At 32.7% G+C, this 17,565-nt stretch overlaps 2 long non-coding RNA genes across 12 annotated transcripts; both read right to left on the minus strand.

Moving 5' to 3' along the window:
• Positions 1 to 2,141: 2,141 nt before the first annotated feature.
• LOC130962220 (uncharacterized) lies at positions 2,142 to 6,666 on the minus strand. Of its 9 annotated transcripts, none has more exons than XR_009079755.1 (9): positions 5,899 to 6,666; positions 5,368 to 5,461; positions 4,508 to 4,648; positions 3,824 to 3,948; positions 3,666 to 3,737; positions 3,126 to 3,530; positions 2,868 to 2,990; positions 2,596 to 2,671; positions 2,142 to 2,402 (listed from the first exon to the last, which is right to left on the minus strand). It is a non-coding gene; the product is annotated as an uncharacterized LOC130962220 (long non-coding RNA). The 9 variants fall into 9 exon arrangements; XR_009079750.1 differs by adding an exon at positions 4,941 to 5,099 and having other exon boundaries at positions 3,824 to 4,648; XR_009079753.1 differs by having other exon boundaries at positions 4,508 to 5,099.
• A 4,842-nt stretch (positions 6,667 to 11,508) lies between these two features.
• LOC130957767 (uncharacterized) lies at positions 11,509 to 16,790 on the minus strand. 3 transcript variants are annotated; one of them, XR_009077284.1, is made up of 10 exons: positions 15,939 to 16,790; positions 14,501 to 14,735; positions 14,121 to 14,204; positions 13,799 to 13,874; positions 13,280 to 13,452; positions 12,731 to 13,175; positions 12,331 to 12,361; positions 12,133 to 12,226; positions 11,970 to 12,055; positions 11,509 to 11,860 (listed from the first exon to the last, which is right to left on the minus strand). It is a non-coding gene; the product is annotated as an uncharacterized LOC130957767 (long non-coding RNA). The 3 variants fall into 3 exon arrangements; XR_009077287.1 differs by having other exon boundaries at positions 11,509 to 11,886; XR_009077286.1 differs by lacking the exon at positions 12,331 to 12,361.
• Positions 16,791 to 17,565: the final 775 nt, after the last annotated feature.

The following is a 17,565-nucleotide window of genomic DNA, read 5'->3' on the forward strand; positions in this document are numbered from 1 at the left end:
CTCCTGAAGTTTCTCTGAAGAATCAGAAATTAATATACAGTGAAAAAGGGGCTAAGATTCACCCCCCATTCTCTTAGCCACTGATTACCATCAATTAAGTGAACCAAATTTTATACCAGTTTGAATTAGTATTTTTTTATATAAAATGACTACAATATCCTTATTATACAAAACTAAATATCCCTATTATATATATATATATATATATATATATATTATATATATATATATATATATATATATATATATATATATATATATATAATATATATGTTCTAAAAATCCTTACCTCTAACCCTCTCTTTTCTGTGTCATCGCTCTCCTTCTCTCAGATTCTTTCCTTCTTCTTCTCTCTGCCACCCTCGTCCATTCTCACTGCCGTATGCCATCCTCCCCCTCTCACTGCTTACACATTTAACTCTCAAGGTTATCGCAGAACTGTCATCGCGTGCCTGACACCCAGCTCGAGGGGAACTGTCGTCGCCGGAGGCAAAATCATCCGTCACCCTCCTCCCTTCTCTGGCTCTCTGGCTCTGCGACTACAATTTTCTATACCTTTCTAACTATCTGTTATAGTGTAACTGCATCTCTTTTTCTCTGATTTCTGGCTCGCTGCTACTCTTCTCCTCCCCTTCGCCGCCAGTTCAAGTAAGACCTCCCATTTATCCTCTTCATCGTTCAATCTGTTGTACTTATGCTATATTATTTTTTTCTTTGTGTTTTTTTTAAATATGCTTATGATGTATTATTGATGATTCTGTTGACTTTTGAGTAATTAATTTACTAAATTTTTATTTGAATTTAGTTTATTAATATTAAATTATTGTTGTTGAGATTGAATTATAAATTCAATTTTTTTAGTTTATCAATTTTATTCTCCCCTTGTTCGGTCCTAAATTTATTAATTTGATTATGAAATGCTCTTATATTATTGTTTAGTGCAACATCTTATAGGAGTTTGATATATGGTCTCATTTAATTTAATGGCTTACTATCACAATACACTTGCTTGTCATGTCAAAGAATGAGGAGAAAAAAAAGGAGAAAGAAATGTGATTCAAAAACCATTTAAAAAGGACAAGAATAAGAAGATTCTAGTGTGAATGCAATTGAAAATAAGTCTTGAATTGTTTTTCTATTTTAGTCAACTTTCTAACAAGTTAATTGATGAAATAGAAAGAAAAATAAGTATATAATATGCTTTGCTCAAACTTTAGTATTTCCAAATTGGTAAGAGTAGATCACTTTGTATGTATGACTTGTTTAGGAAAAATTTTAGATGAAGTATTGTGCTTTCTTATTTTTATATTTTATCTGGTAAAAATTGCTTGCAATCTTTTCATCATTTTGCACAAAATTTGTTTATAGGATGTCTATGACAAGTCAAGATCTGTGACCAAGGCTAGCTCCTGTCATGAAGTGTTAATATAATTCTAGTATTTTTTTTTAGTTTCTTCTTATAAAATCTTATCTGAATTGGCAGCGAAAAAGAGGAGAAGAGCAGCAACGAGCTCACTACAAAAAATTCTGGTAAAAACGGCAGTTTTTTTGGGTATTTACGGCGATTTCGTAAAACGACGTAATTCTGGGCGCCATTCTAGTTATTACGGCGGTTTTTGAATAGGTTAAAACGGCGGTTCAAATCGCCGTTATTTCCAGGGTTAAAATGGTAGTTTTTGGATAGGTTAAAACGGCGGTTTGAACTGCCATTATTACCCTGATAGAGTGGCGTTTTGGTTGGTTAAAATGACGGTTCAAACCGCCGTTATTTTCAGGGTTAAAATGGCGGTTTTTGAATAGGTTAAAACAGCGGTTTGAACCGCCATTATTACCCTGACAAAGTGGCGTTTTGATTGGTTAAAACGGCATTTTTGAACCGTCATTTTTACCCTAATAGTAGCATTTTGGTTGGTTAAAATGACATTTTTGAACGCCGTTTTACCCTGACAGTGACATTTTTTATCGTTTGAAAAAATAATTTTTACCGTCATTTTTATCGCGTTAAATAAATAATTTTATGATTAAAATTTCACAATAGCAAAAAATCATAATCCATAAATAAAATATTATATAACTCATAAACAAAATATTAATATAATATATAATTTTTTATTATTGAAAATCAGAAGTAATAACTCCTATACAAAACATTATCTTACTAAACTTAGCAAAATACAAGTATTGCAATAAACACTAATCAGTCAAATCTACCATCCAATTCTCTAAACTATGTTAATATCTAATAATGTATTTAAACCATCTAATAAGTGCTGTTTTTACTATGGTACTAAGAATCCTTCCCTTCAAAGCTTCAACTCAACAAACACATTTTAGTGCTGATTAAATTGCATAAAGTAACATACGTGTCGTTTCGGATGAGATTTGCTTCCTCTTGTGCAAACCTATAATCATGAAAATAGATTGCAAGAATTCAGATTATTTAATCCTAAAATCAAATGCAGCAATAACAATCATACATAATGAAGCTGCTCAAATCTCTTATTCCAATGCATAGAGATATAGGCAACAAAAACAGTTAGCATATATCAAACATCGTGTATAACACCGGTAGATTCGTCACTTCGATTAACTAACCTGTGGTCTTGCTGCTCTTTGTAGGAGCTCTGTAGAAGTACAATTGCTCGAATTGGTAAAGAAGTTGCAAGTAGAGCTTTTATGGGAAAAAAATAACAGGAAAAAAATATGGGAAGATCAAGTCAAAAAGCACAATTGTTGCTTCTATGCACAAGCAAAATATACGGGAAGATAAAAAGCTTTGTCACATCACAAAAAAAAAAAGAACAAGATAAAAATTAACCCTTATGAAACAATATAATAAGAAAAAAAATCCTCCATGGTCACATTACCTTCTCAAATGCAGCAATCAAATTATCTCTGGCAGTTGAAAATCGACTCTCCACAACCAAACTCCTAAAATAATGATAAGCAGCTGCCAGCTCATCCTCAGAATATGAAGCCAATAAGGCAAGCTAAAAAGAAGAGGAAGAAGAAGAAATACTTATCAAAATGGCATACAATACCTATAAGGCACACTTCGCATATGAGATGTTAATCTACCAAAAATAAATCAGAGGCACAAACAGTTGAAGAATGCCACAAAGTACCTGATGATGGGGATTTCCACTAGAAGGCCATAGAGAATTAGCTTGTAAATAGTAACTAGAAGCTGCTGCAAACTCTTGCTTCACTGAGTCACCTTCGCCATACAGTCCTTTGTAAACAAGCAAGATCACCCAAGTAATTCCAGTGCCTTATGGATTCTCCTTAATTGTTTTATCATGGACACCACAGCTGTGACATCAATATTCTTAAAGGCAAATCTAGAATTTGCTGGTGCAGAGAATGAAAAAGGACTAAGTGCATTTGAAGTGCTTTCTCAGCTAATTAGTATTTTCCTCCTTCAAAGATACCAAGTATACACACAACATAACAACTACATATAAATACTGAAATACATACTTCATAACTACTTGCTGGTTCATATGGATCGTCAATACCAGTGAACAAACCTGCAGAAAACCAAATAATAATGAATAATAGTGATTGCTTCTTATGCTATGATAATGCAGAGATAAAGCTTTTGGAATTCAAGCCATCTATAATTGCCGCATCAACACTTCTTTGTGCTTCTCATGAGTTCTTACAAGAAGGATAGCTGTGCAAGATTCCTCAATGCATCTGGAATGCTGCCACTGAAGCTACAACCAGCCAAGATGCTGACACAAATTAAGGAAAGAAAGTATTAGTATGCATTTTTTTGTGAATATAAGGAAAATGGATATTGTTTCTTAAGGAATCTTACAGTATATTCAGATTGCTTAAGTCTCCTATCTCTGGAGATAGAGGACCTTTTAAACCTTTGTTGAATGACAAGTCCATACAGTTCAATAATATAGAACCGTCATTATGTTGCTGCCATTTTGTGCCCTTTTTTTTGTAGTGGCATTCAATAATTACAGCAAAAATAAAGAGAAAAATAACATCTATTAGCTGATCCAAAATTAAAAGATACAACTTCAAGAAAGTTAAAAAAGAAATACATCTAATGCTAGCTTTAACATGAAATCAATCAAGTGAAATATACATGAAAGTATTTTTTTATATACCTGTAACACAAGGGATGAAAAAACCACACTAAGTGAGCACTAGCAAGAAAGCCATGGAACCATGGAAGTAACGTGATAGTCATGTTTTTGGTAAACTAAAACTAGCTACCACAACTTGATTTAGAATTTTAAAATACACTTTCTTTTTTCTTTCTCCCTCTTATATTTGACTCTGTTTTCTCCTTCATTCAATTATTCATTTTTTCATCTTCTCTTCTCTTCCATATTCAAACACCAACACCATGCCTCCTCAAAATGATTCCTAACAGCACTCTCAAAATATTAAAAAGATAAACAAAAGTTCAAAATTTTTTTAATTGTAAAATTTAAAAAACAATTAGAAAATAAATTAAAACTCTCAATATTTTTTTTTAATTTACCGGCCGTGAATCCTGCACATGGTTCTGCTCTTGGATGGTTCATTGTCACCGCTACTAACAAAGTGTGCAATAGTGATAAACAACCCTTACAAAGTTCATTACCAGCCAGCACATAATTAAATGTCCATAGTGATCAAATTCCTACATGATTTGAAAATTGTAAAATATTTATATATGCACCATTTATCTTGTGCAACTTATATTACTTGTTGAAACTGAATAACCCCTTCTTCATTACTTCCACCTAACCTTGAAATTTTAACAATTTCTTGTACAATCAAAATCAAACTCATCTTTCTTGTACTTTATTTAACAATTTTATTTTAACAATTATTTTTACTTGCAGTTTTCAGCTTCCTCCGATCCTATAAAATTGTCTAAACATGGACCAACAATGCAAATTGAAACCACCATCAGTGAGCTAGGAAAGTACCATATATAGTTTTAAACTCTTAATTGTGGAAACATGGTGAATAACTCAATTATCTAAAAGTGACTTCTTTTTAAATGGGTCCCTTTCAATGAGCAGACAAGAGCACAAGGGGCAACACAAAAGAGAAGCATTTGTTTCTTTCCAATCCAATCCAGTAAACTGCACATGTATAACAACATAAATTCGGCCTTATTACTAGCAACTTTATTCAGCTTTTCCTATTAACAGAAACTTAGATAAATTTGGTATTAGTTTACTTACTAAAATTATAGGATAAATTGCATCACAATAAATAAATATTTGCAAAATTCTTTATAGATCGTCTATATACTAATAAAAAGAATCTCACAACAATAAATATCAAAAAATTTAAACTAATTATTTCAAGGTCGCAAACACTATTTAAGTTCAGCATATTAATACTCACTAGATGAACGAAAAGATGATGTCTATCTTCAAGTGGTTCTTATTTAGGTAGCTTCCATCTTTTAAATAGTTCCAAATCAATTTATCTTCATCATCTGCACAGAAAACAACCTCATTGTTAACAACTTCATTGTTCTCTAAAGCAAATAACTTAACAAAGAACAAAAACAAGTTTCAAGCTAATAAAAGAATTTGTTAATTTGTCTGCAAAAGAGATATGTCACATACAACAATGATTGAATAAATGCATAGACAAAAAAAATAAGCATTCAAGCAATTCATCAAACACGTGCTATGCAAATCAGTAAAGCACCAACCGAAAGCATATCTACAAATCAAAACCGCGAAGAGAATGCAAATTTGTATACACGTGTGTAAGAAAAAATCGAAGAAATTACATGAAGACCTTACCCCCAATTTCTGCTAACAAGGAAGAAAATCAAAACCTAAAATTACAGAAATAGAAGTAGTAACAATTTGCAAAACAAAATATGAGTAATTAAAAAAAGAGAATGTGGATTTGTATATAAACCTAATTCAACAAAGATGGAGACGGAGAAGCTTCACATAGGACAACACGATGGAGCAGAAAAAATCACACAGCAGATCCATCAATTGAAGTAAAACGTTGATGGAGGAGATCGCAGCTGGAAGAAAAGCGTTGATGGAGGAGCTTGCCGCCAGAGGAGAGCCTCGTGGATGAGATTGCAGATCTCATGTTGCGATGGAGGAACTTCTTGGTTTCTCACATTGGGATGGAGGCTCGATCAAATAGACAACGTTTATTAATGAAATAGAAGAGTTTTTACTTTTTATATCAGTGAAGCAAGAGCAGGAGCAGGTAATGGCGTTTAAAACCGCCAAAAGCACCAAAAAACCGCTGCTTCCTACCAGTGAAATTACGGCAGCTGCATAAACTGCCTCAATTTATGAATATATCGGCGGTTTTGTAGAACTTCCATTATGTTGCTGCCATTTTATGCCTCTTTTTTGTAGTGGCTAGAGACTAGAGAGGAAGAGATGCAGTCACATTGTCGCAGATAGTTAGAAAAGTAAAGAAAGTTGTAGTTGCAAAATCAGAGAGCTAGAAAGGAGAGAAAGGTGGCGGACGACTCTGCCTTCGACGACGACGATTCTCCTCGAGTTGGGTGTCAGGTGTGCGACGACAGTTTTACGATTACCTTGAGAGTTAGGCGTGTAGGCAATGAAAGGGGGTGGCATACAGCGATGAGAGTGTAAAAAGGTGATAGAAAGAAGGAGAGAGAGAAAATCTAAAAATAGGAAAGCAACGACACAGAAAAAAGAGGGTTAAAAATTATTTATTCATTCAAATAAATCTTAAGTATTAGAATGTCTTTATAAATTGCCTCTCGGTCTCTAATCAACTTGGTGAAAGAAGCCCCATCATTTTGGAAGCTACGAAATTCGGATGGTTACAAAAATTTTGAACAAATATTATGCATTAAAAAAATCAACTTCGTGAATCGCTTTCGAATTTGATCAATGTGCGATATTTTTTCATTTGTGATTATTCATCTAAATAAATTTTAAATTGGATGAACATATAAAAGAAATTTCGTCACTTCACAATTTTTTATTACATTTGATTGTGGTCTAATGGCTACTATTGCCTTATATCACAATTTAACTATTAAACCTAAAGGATAACTGAAATAATAAGAAAGTAATTTAAACATCCGGTATTGCAATGTGAATCATTTTCTGGTCTGATCGATGAGGTGCTCAAATCTTCTTTTATGTATGAAATTAAAGATTTATTTAAATTCTAATTCTTACATGCCTGCAGAAAAAAAAAATTGTTAGGTTTTTTTTAGCATAACTATTTGAAAAAAATTCTCTCTCACATAACAATAGTGTTAGTATATATAAACTTAGAGTACTATACTTCAAGCTCAAAGTATATATATAACACGGAAACCAAAATGGAATACAAAGTAAAATTAAAAATAAATTAAACTATTGAAATATTTTGGATTAGTTGCACTTTTCCTTTTGAACATTATTATTGGGTCACATGCAACTTTAGCCCTTAAACTTTAAAAATGCGCAAATTAACATTTAAATTTTTAAAGATTAAGGGCTAAAGATCACATAATCTACGATTCTGGGAGTAAATCTCAATTAACCCAAATATTTATTTCATATGTCAGTTGAAAAATATTAACTTCCTATTTGAACTCATAAATATTAGGGCAATTTACCCAAATAAATAAAGTAGATGAAATCTTTACTCAAATACACAAAACAAAAACATGTTATGTGGATGTGCAATTTTCTATTTCTATGTAATCCGTAGAAAGCAACAACGGTTTCTAGTTTCTAATTAAACCGTGGCTGCCTAGAACGGATTATGATTGTTTTGTGTTGTGTGTAAACCGTGGCAAGTAGTCACGGATTACGAAGGAAAGAAGGAAGCCATAAACCGTGGCAGGCTCCCACGGTTTATGAAGATGGCTAGATGGTGATAAAACGTTGTGGGAAGAAGAGGGAGAGGGACTGATATATTGATCAGTAGTGAGTACTATTCATTAGAAGAGTTTCAGAATTTGAGTGGAAAAAAAAAAAAGACAGAATCTCAATCATATGATGAGTGAGTGGGCTCTTATTAAATTTTGTTTGCTTAATATAGTGTGAAAGAACATAATTCTGATTGAAGTTTATTTGCATTAGCAGTTAGCACTATTAGCATGCTATATGCATGAGTTGAACTACACTTTCTTTACATACATAGAATAGAAGCCTTGAGGAATGGAATTTTTTTTTATAAAGTTTAAATACCACTGGCGTATTTATTGTCAATGGGGACATGATTTGATTTTAGATTGGGATGAGTATTCTGCTTAATATAAACTCGTATATAAAATAAAAATAGTAACTAAATAATGAATGTTTAAAGGATTCTTGATTTAAAACTTTATTACTTGAATATGAAATATATTGTTTATCAATTTCATATTTACAGAGGTTTAAATTCATATATTTTCTTCACTAGTGATTTTTCAGAAGCATTTTAATTCGTAAAATATTAAGATAAAAGAGACTTTTGAAGACTAAGGAATCCTTTAAATGTGATCCTTTATTTAGTTTTTTATTATAATAATTTAAAAAAAAATTAAAATAAACACATTTAAATAGATTTAGCATCTTTTTAAAATTAAATACATATTCAAAATACAAACTAAATAAAACTGAAATTTAAAATTTAAAATTTCTGTTTTAGTTCTAGCATTTTTAATTATTAAAAGATTATCATTTAAATATACATCCAAAAATTATATTCAGTAAAATTAAAGATTTTAATTTTAAAATCTAAAAAATAAATCTTAAGGGTTTTAATTATTAACCCGCACATCTAAAATCCTACAAGAGATCATATTTTGAACTAATATGTTAAATATATTTTTATTGAATAAGATCTAAAAAACTTAGCTTAATTATTCATTTTAATCATTTTAAAATTATTAATAAAAAAATAAGAAATACTAGATACATTTTTATCGAATAAAATATAAAAAAAATTAATCTTTTTTTTTTCTTTTTTTCCACTCAAATTCTAAAACTCTTCTAATGGATAGTACTGACTACTGACCAGTCCCTCTCCTTGTCCCTCCACAACGTTTTATCACCATCTAGCCATCTTCAAAAATCGTGGGAGCCTACCACAGTTTATGACTTCCTTCTTCCCTTCGTAGTCCGTGGCTACTTGCCACGGTTTACACACAACACAAAACAATCATAATCCGTCCTAGACAGCCACGGTTTATATAGAAAATAAAAACCGTGGTTGTTTCCCACGGATTACATAAAAATGGAAAATTGTACATGCACGTAACATGTTTCTGTTTTGTGCATTTGAGTAAAGATTTCATCTACTTTATTTATTTGGATAAATTGCCCTAAATATTATGATAAACGACTTAAATAAAGTACCATAATTTTGTTTTAATTTTTATTTTGTATCATATAGTTGAATATCCTATATAATTTGTATCTTTGATCAGTTAACACTCACCAATGAGTGGAAAATTTTTCATATAATCAAATATGAATATTAGATAATTAATATAATATAATAATTTAAAATTTAAATACTTACCATTGTTATAACTTTCCACCGGAGGACCATACTTAGCATTGCATCTCTTAATGCAATCCTTCTTCTTTTTCGGATTATTTCTATAGCGGCTCTTGCATCTTTGAAGACAAAGTTTCAGCACATATTCCTTATTTTCAAGACCATAGCAGTATTTTGGAATACTGTCATACGATTCAACAATGATAGCACAAATAACAAATCCAACAATAATAATGAAAAAACGTGTTATTTGTTTATAGGTTACACCACCATTTCTAGCCATGTGTCTTCTTTTTGATTTGGAAATGCAAATGTATGATATACCATGCATGAAGTTTTATAAAGGCTTAAAATTTCAGAATTGATATATTTGTTACTTAATTCATGTCCTTTTAAATCACCTTAAGGGTATCCCCTCGTATAATCAAAACCGTAAATTAATTTTGGTTGCCCCTTAAAGTCATTGAGTTTCGAAAAAAAATGGTCTTTACATGTTTTGAGATTACGTAACTTATAATAATATATAGTTTAGGTGCATGCAGTAATATATAGTACCATGATACTATTTTTCTTAAAAAATTAAATTAATAATCGTAAAAGTAACAAGTCAAATTTAAAATAAGAGAAGTAATCAATCAAACTTAATTAATGTGAAAGAGATCACAAAAGTAACAATAAAAAAAGTTTTTATAGAAATGCACATAAAAATGTAGAAGGAGAACTCAAAAGTTACCGTATCGCGATCTGAGGAGATGCATCAACAGAAGAGACAACGAGAAAAGAGATTGTCGAAGTACGTAGTGGCATTGGCGCCAATAGCAAGGAGATGAATGACTGTAGCGGTGGCGGTGGCAGTGGCGGCAGCGATAGCACGACGACGGGTATAATTTAGGGTTTCGATTAGGTCTTGCTCACTCTCCATCTCACTCAAAGCTAGCCCTAGTTTGCATCTTTAGTATGGGCTTTAAGTGTTTGTTTAGACTTTTAAATATGTGGGTGTTTTAACTATATAAATGCTGGAATTTTTATTTTTGGGAGTTTTATAAATGGTCACAAATAGATGATGTTGGGGAGGTTTTGAAAAATCTCCACCAATTAATAAGAATCTTGTAGAGTCTAAATCTTTAGGTCATAAAAAATTCTAATACTATATTATGAAACTATTTTTTCTAAAAATTTAAACTGATAAAAATAGACACATGAATAATTATATTTCTAACCCTTAACATTTTACTTCATTTAAGTGATTAATTAATGGAGGTCACTCACATAAAGTTGTTCAAAATAACTTTTTCTTAAAATATTTTATTTCAACTAATCAAATTGCCACACACATAACCAGTTAAATCATTATTTTTGTCATAAACCGGATAAATTGATTCAATAAAAATTAGGTGAACCAAATTTTATACCGATTTGAATTAGTATTTTTTTTTATATAAAATGACTACGTACAATATTCTTATTATACAAAATGACTAAAATATCCCTATTACATATATACATACATACATATATATATATATATATATATATATATATATATATATATTTGTTCTCAAAAAAACCTACCTCTAATCCTCTCATCTTTGTGTCGTCGTTCTCCTTCTCTCATATTCACTACAAGAGGCACGGGAATTGCGGCGGTTTTTTTTTGGGAATTTGCGGCGGTTTTTAACCGCCGCGAAACGAAATTCCAGCGGTTCTAAAAGCGTCGTCTATTAGGGGGTGGAGATTTGATTTTGCGGCGGTTTCAAAAAACCACAGCAAAACCAAGGATTAGCGTCGTTTGATTTAGCGCGATTTCAGTGATTGGATTTAAAAAAATTGCTGCGGTTAAAAACCGCCACAAAATTATGGGTGGTTTTTTAAAAAAATTGAGACGGTTCAAAACCGCCACAATTTCGTAAACAAGCTTAAAAAAAACTAATTAATTACATTAATTTATACCATTTTTTTTTACTATAATCTATTTTCTTTACATCATATTTATTAAACTTGAGATATTAATATAAAAAACACTAAATAAACAATATTAAACTCAGATAAATTTAAAATGTTAACTAAAAAATTCTTATTTGTAAAATAAAAAAATATGATACTCGAGCACTACTTGTACACACACACATACATATATATATATATATAGGGGAAAAACAAAACTAAGGTGGTAAAAACCTTAGAAAAATCCTAAATATTGGTAAAAACCTTAGAAAAATCCTAAATATTGAAACCCCTTTAAAAGTCATGATGACAAATATAAACCTCAATGGATCGTTGACCTCCACTTAAGACAATGACTATTTCCAAACACCTCCAAATGCAACCCGAACCTCAAGACCATCAAGAAAACTGCATCCTTCTGGAGGTTCTAACTTAGCCATCGTACCCAGTAGTACTGTAGAAAATATGGATCCAAAATCACTGGAAAAAAAGGCATTGCCAAATTGAAAAGCATGTAAAATAGATGGAGTAAAGGGCATATATGAAGTGGTGAAAAAACTCACTTGTTTACTTTGACCCAGGTCACATTTAGTGTCTCTTTTTTTTCATCCAATTCTTTGATCACTTTCTTGATTTTAGACTTGTCATTCTACACAACACAATGATAGAATAACCAGTTATGCAAGAAATGTGGCAAATTATTGAAATAGATGGGCAAAAAGAAACCTCAATTATGTTTTTCTCTGACATCAAATCATTGTACTCATCTTCTGCCTTCTTAAACATTGCCATTACTTTCTTGTTGACCCGTTTCTCAAGCCTAAGGGAAAAATTACATGAAATCCTTTAACAATATAATAATCATAGTTGCACAAAATATTTATTATTATTATAACAGTAAGTCAGTTTATCACGTCAACACACCTAGACTGTTCAGCTTGAAGTTTAGACAAGGCTTTTGCATCATATCACCGGGGAGTATGTAAGAATTGAGAAGTGTTTGTATCATTAGTCTACCAAGAATTAGAACAACTATGCAACTGAACTGATTAAGATGTAAAAACAAGAAAAAAAGGACAACTATGTCCTATGTGTCTCACGTTTCAATGGTAGGAACCTTGAAAAATCAAGTTCTGCAGAAGAAAGCATATGCTATTTGAACAAATAAAAACCACTTTTTGATCAAATGGCAATAAAATTACAGAACCAATTTATGACCATGCTTTTTCACTTTTCTACTATTCAATTAACTAGTAGCATAAAAATTGTCATACAATATTAAGTTCCTAGAAACTAATATTAGATTATAAGAACATATACTCACCAACATAAGATCAGCAGCAGGTAAGAACTCTACTTGATGAGTAACATACTACTGTCTTTGAACTCAAATGGCCTGACAAACATTTCTCTCAATCCACAAATAAATTAAAAAAAGATCAGTTAAAAACATTAATCAAAGCAAGAACAATAAATAACTGAAACTGTAGTATGAATTAAGAAAGTAAACTAATAACAGGGTTAATAGAGTTATTCAATTTATCTTTTTAGTGTATATATTTTAGTCTTTGATTTTCAATTATTTCATTGTAGACCCATAATCACAAATCCCTAAGAATTGTGATCACACTTATAATCACAAATTTAAGCAAATTAAGAGGCACATAGGTCACTAAACTGTAGAGTCAGATTACACCAGTCCAATCCCATCCCATTCTCTTGATTCTTGCAAAGCTCTAGTTAGCATATACTGCAAGAGCAGTTGCCACCTGCCAATTAAAGAAAATTTTTAGTTACAACAGAAGAAAACCAAGCCAACACATATCTTTACATATTAGGTTGCTGAGAGGAGAACAAAAAGAATTAAGATTACCAGTTGAGCAATCATGAAGAACCCAATAGAAGAAGACCATGTCTTTTAACATAGGACCAGCTACAAGACTTGGTGACAAAAATTAGTGCCTGGCTAATAATACTGACTTGTAGGTAAAGGGCTACCATCATTTCTGCAGAGCTATGTCTCGGAGACCTTACACCAAATTTGTCCTGCAACAACAGAAAGTTAGTGTTTATAACTGTCACAATTTCCACTAGTAGGTGATAACATGTGAACTTTTCATAGATGAATCTAATGTATAAATTTATGACAGAGCTCAGCCCTACTGATTTCTACCTACAACCAAATATACTGAAAGAAATGTGCGTGAAATTAAATTGTCTATTTTCCTGAAAATTAAGTTATATTCCACAAGCTGAGTGCTCATTTTGATATTTTAGTAATGCAGATTCTCCAAAATAAGCATGAGCTCAAACTTCACCAAAATATAAAACCTAATTTGAGTCAAACAAGGACCACTAAACTCATATCTAAGGACAAAACAATAGTACGTACCTTGATTGTCCTGCCACCAATTTCCAATTGACCATTCAAGCTCTGTGCATTTCTTGCATCTTCAAGGGCGTGCAAACTACAATAAACAATAGTTCAATCAACTGACACTGCTAGAAAAAAATTACAATTTTATAGAAGACTAGTTTCTCAAGTCCTGCAGACCGCAGTTCAATACAATCAAAGCTTCCGCATAGAATATGGGCAACCTCTTCAAATATTACTATAACATATAATTTTAGAAAAGGAGAAGTTATAAAAACATAAAGGAAGAGGCAACCAAAATTGAATGCATTTAACCAGACAAAAAAGTCATATTAATCACCTGGACAAAGCCAAAACCTTTGCAGTTCCCACTTTCATCAAGAGGCAGCTAGACAAGCTCAACCTGACCAAATGCTTTAAACACCTAAAAAATGAGACAAGGAAGACAAGAGAATAACACAGGCAATTAGAAGGGAAAGATTGAACTCAAAAATAATAAATCAATAAACTGTGAAGGAAAAACAAGATCCTGAGTTTAACTAATTGACAAAGAAAGGGAAGAGAAACAAAAACACTAGATACATTCTAAGTACATGAGTCTAGCTCATTCTACAATCAAAATTGCATCATATCATGACGACCCCTTGCGGTCTATTAAATCTAGAGACTCATTTAGAAGTGACAAATTGTACATAGGCCAAAAGAAAAATAAGTGCTCACCGTCCGAAGATCAGTTTTGGTCATATTGAAATGCAGATTGCCTACATATAGCCTTCTTGCTCCCCCTGAATATGGGACTATAACTCCAGCAGGTCCAGTAGCAACAGATGTTGTGGACTGAACCAAATTTTTTTCTGCTTCTGATGGCTTCACCATCACTAGTTGACCAAGAAGAAATTGGCCAGAAAGTGCTATTACCATGGGGACAGACATGACATCATAGAACTCAATATACCTGTAAACATAAACAAAAAATATTAATTATATAAACATAAAAGCCATTGAAAGAGCAGGATTATAAAATGTAACTTTTAATTACAAATGCACTGATAGCCCATTAATTGAGATGGTGAAAGTTTTGTAAAATCACTGTACATAGAGAAACAGATTTCGATACATATAGAAAGGGGGAAAAGATAATAGACCATTATTACAATGAAAAATTGGCAAAAACTATGCTTGTTAATTCCACAGTTCCCTCGCATCATAAATATATCAGTATGTATATTTGTCAACCCCTATGGTGGTGTTCGGTGTTCATAAAACTAGCACACAATTTTTAAGTTGTACAAATTCACTTGAATCAAACATGATATACAAATTCTCAAGATATAATGCCATCTTTTATTCATTTATTTAATAGCCAACAGCACCTGTTTCTTCTTTGCTCTCCGTTAACTACTATACTTACTAATAGTAAAATAAAATATAAAACAATCCACCAAAACACTTACAACAACATAAGAAATATATATATATAGTGAGGGGTTTGGCATTAAAGAAGGCAGTAGTATATTTCAGAGAGTTTATGTTGCATGTGCCATAACATAAAGCAACTGTTCTACGAACTAGGAGCAAGCCTAGCAGTGGAAATAGAGAATGAAATACTAATCCAATTTAGCAGTCCAGCCACTTCAAAGATACAAAAACGTAGAGAAAATTAAATTACACTCTTAAACCAATTTGATCTTCATACGTTTATTCTATTCAATTAAATGACTTTTATATACATATCAAACTTTATGTATTGAAAGTTCCCAACAAAATAGCATATTGTGAAACATATTCAAAATACTTGGCATATTATCGAACACTTGGCATGCAAAAGCATAAACAATACAAAATAGCACTAACAAGCATTCTTTGTAACACTAAATGAAAATTCAGCACCAATGACAAAAAATTAGCAGCATTTTGCAATGACTCAGCAAAGCATCAGTCAATAAATCCAAACAAATTAAAATTCAACCTCAAGAAGCTCTTAACAGCATGTTTAACTTTGTATAAACTAACACTAATTCTAATAAGAAAATCCTAATTCTAACCTAAACTCAACTAACAGCAGCAAATAATTCTAACCAAATCAAATTAACACTAGAATCAATATATAACTAATCCTAAATTAACTAAAACAGAGAAGAAAATGTGATCTGAGAACCTGAGTCGAATTAACAATAGAGTGGCTCTGTTCTGATTCTGTGACTGGGAATAAGGGAGGCATGGGCAAACTAGAGAGCCACAGGCCCATAGTGCGAGGTTGTAAGGAGGGGAAGAAGATGGTCACGGCAGCGCTGGATGGTAGCCGACAACGAGACAGAGAAGGCATGAGACAGGGGAAGAGAAAGAGAGAAAGGGTTTTCGCGGTGGTTGTTCGGCGAGGGTGGAAGAAGAAGAAGGTGGTGGTTCTGTGGTTCTGATGGAGACTCTGGGGGGTGATGATCGATGGTGGCGCTGCGTGGGTGGTTGCTAGGGCTGGACAAGGGGGAATGATTCAGACTTTAGAACTCTGGTGACGGGGCATTTAGGGGCTCTCTTCTTGTTTTGATTTGTTGCCGTTGGGAAGCAAATCGCTGCTATCTTGGTTCTTTTTGTAGCAGAGCCCAAACCGATATCATAATGGCCGCTATCTTGTCAATTGGCTGCGGTTTGATAAACAGCTGCTAATTAGCTGCTGCTATCTTCCCTGTTTGCTGTAGTGTCTCCTTCTTCTTCTCTCTGCCACCCTCGTCCATTTTCACCGCCGTACGCCACCCTCCCCCTCTCACTGCTTACACATTTAACTCTTAAGGTTACCGCAGAACTCTCATCGCGCGCCTGACACCCAGCCCGAGGGAACCGTCGTCGCCAGAGGCAAAATCGTCTGCCACTCTCCTCCCCTCTCTGGCTCTCTGACTCTGCGACTACAATTTTTTCTACCTTTCTAACTATCTATTATAGTGTAATTGCGTCTCTTCCTCTCTGGTCTTTGGTTCGCTACTACTCTTCTCCTCCCCTTCGCAGCTAGTTCAAGTAAGACCTTCCATTTATCCTCTTCAATGTTCAATCTGTTGTACTTATACTATATTATTTTCTTCTTTGTTTTTTTTTAAATATGCTTATTGATGAGCGGATATTTTATATGCATTTTGACATCATTTTTATATAATTTTTAGCATATTTTATTTAAGTTTTATTATATTTTCATAGATTTTAGTGTAAAATTCATATTTTTGAATTCTACTTTGAGTTTGTGTATTTTTATACAATTTCAGGTAATTTCTAGCTAAAATTGAGGAGCTGGAGCAAAAGTCTGATTCAGAGACAGAGAAAGCACTGCAGATGCTGTCAGAATCTGACCTCCATGCACTCGAAAGAACTTTTCTGGAGCTACACAAGTCCAAATGAAGCGTTCTCAATGGCTATGGAAAACTAACATCCAGAGCTTTCCAAAAATATATAATAGTCATACTTTGCTTCGAAAATGAAGACCCAAAACTTGCGTTCAACGCCAGCCATCTACCCCAGACCTGGCGTCCAACGCCCACAGAGAGGTAGACAGCGTCCAATGCCCAAAAGGGGGCCTCTAGACAGCGTTCAATGCCCCTAGGGAGTTTTAGAACGTGGGAGACACTCAAGCTCAGTCCAAACACTCACCAAGTGGGCTCCAGAAGTGGATTTTTGCACTACAAGCTTAAGCCTATCATATTTCTGTAATTCCTAGTCATTAGTTTAGTATTTAAAGGAGAAGATCACCCTTGTTTAGGATCTTCTTCCCCACTTTTACATTCGAACCTGTCATTGTATTT

The sequence above is a fragment of the Arachis stenosperma genome, chromosome 2 (genome assembly GCF_014773155.1).
Source record: "Arachis stenosperma cultivar V10309 chromosome 2, arast.V10309.gnm1.PFL2, whole genome shotgun sequence".
In the NCBI taxonomy this organism is placed as follows: domain Eukaryota; kingdom Viridiplantae; phylum Streptophyta; class Magnoliopsida; order Fabales; family Fabaceae; genus Arachis; species Arachis stenosperma.